At 34.5% G+C, this 1,656-nt stretch overlaps 1 long non-coding RNA gene across 1 annotated transcript; it reads left to right on the forward strand.

Moving 5' to 3' along the window:
• The first annotated feature begins 297 nt into the window (after window positions 1-297).
• On the forward strand, window positions 298-1,370 carry LOC107891779 (uncharacterized). The gene is made up of 2 exons (XR_001682297.2): window positions 298-440; window positions 790-1,370. It is a non-coding gene; the product is annotated as an uncharacterized lncRNA (long non-coding RNA).
• The last annotated feature ends 286 nt before the right edge of the window (window positions 1,371-1,656 follow it).

Genomic DNA, 1,656 nt, shown 5'->3' on the forward strand with positions numbered 1-1,656 from the left:
AAAAAAATCAGGTCCTAAACTGCAAATATATAAAACAGATTGCTAGGGGCTGAAATAAGATGTGCTGAGGACATGGGGGACCGATCGTGCAATATTCCCCGTCCCATACGCTCATCATTTTGCGCAGGACCAGATCGAAACAGATGCGAAATTCTGTGGCCGAAAATCGAATAAAATAAAGAGTGCATTGAATGCGTCACAGAACTGGAGGGACTAATTGCATAAAATACCCATTAGGGCAATGATGTGCAGCCCTCCAAGCCTTCAAACGGCGCCATTTAAAATCTTATAAAAGCTAAATATTAAGGCATTGAGCCATTTTTCAACAATTCTGTAAACCCTAGCCTCCCTCTTTTCCTCTCTGTCGCTTCAAAAACTAGAAGCCACTCTTCCTCAGCCCCGATTTGGACGGAATGAAGAAGAGCCTCGACGGCGCCGGGGTAAGTACTCCGTCTCTTTTCTTTTTTTAACTTATATCTTCTTATATATATATATGTGTGTGTGTGTGTGTGTGTGTATGATAAAATAAGAAAAAAAATAATAATAAACAGACAGAAACAAACCAAGAAAACGTAATGAAAAAGAGAAAAGAAAAAAACCTTCTCTTAGAAGATTTTTTCGATTTTTATTGATTCCACAATGTTCTTTTTTCCATCGAATCCCCCAGCGTTGTTCGATCTTTTGGGCTTATAAAGCCGATTTACAATGTACTTTTATCTACTATTTTGGCTTCATTTCTGCCACTGTTCCTTCACGTTTTTTGCTTCCATTTTTGTCTCTTTTTTGCAGGTACATGGCAAGGTCAACCTGCCGTTTTAATGAAAGGCCGGCTGGCGGTGGCAGACTTCGGGCGTGGTGCACGTTGGAGGCACATGGGAGCAGCGGCGCGAGGCAAGGGCAGGGAACCCTAGGGTTCCTCGTGCTGTTTAGTTTTTGGGCCCCAATGGGCCGCTTTAGATTTTGGGCCTGTGGGTCCATTGGGCTGAAAATTGGGTTTGTCTATTATTGTAATTGGGCTGTACATAATTAATTAAATTTTTTAGGTTAATTTTATAAATAAAAAAAGACCACAATTTTATTACCAAAAGAATATTCAGTTTGAAAAAGATAGAATAAAATAAGGCAATGAATGATGATGATAATGAGAGGAACCTTAGACAATTTCATGTTTAGCTATTATTGTCCTACAATTTGAACACGACCAAGATTTATTTTCATCATATGTTGTTTTATAAATGAAATATATGCACCTGAGAGGGAAATATTCTTCATCTTACTCTTTTCTTTTAAGGGTTTATAATTACAGTACAAATTAGGGGCAGCCACAGAATCTTGGATTCCTTTAAAATCTATAATTTTATATATTAATGTAGAGTAAAATTATATTTTAATTTAAAAATGATAAAATTTTGATTTAGTCATTAATTATTTGGTATGCTGACAATTGAAATCTTTTTAATTTTAGCAACGGCTAGAGATTTTATCACATGTCTAATTTATTTATTTATTTTAATTTTTAACTATAACTTATAATGACACAAAAAAATTAACTCCACTCGTGAAATTAAAAAGTTTTTGTGTACCAAATAATTATCTTTTATAAAATTATAAACTAATATAATAGTAAAATTGTATTTTAACTCTTATGAGAATTTC

Source organism: Gossypium hirsutum, chromosome D09, assembly GCF_007990345.1.
Source record: "Gossypium hirsutum isolate 1008001.06 chromosome D09, Gossypium_hirsutum_v2.1, whole genome shotgun sequence".
NCBI classification, from domain to species: Eukaryota; Viridiplantae; Streptophyta; class Magnoliopsida; order Malvales; family Malvaceae; genus Gossypium; species Gossypium hirsutum.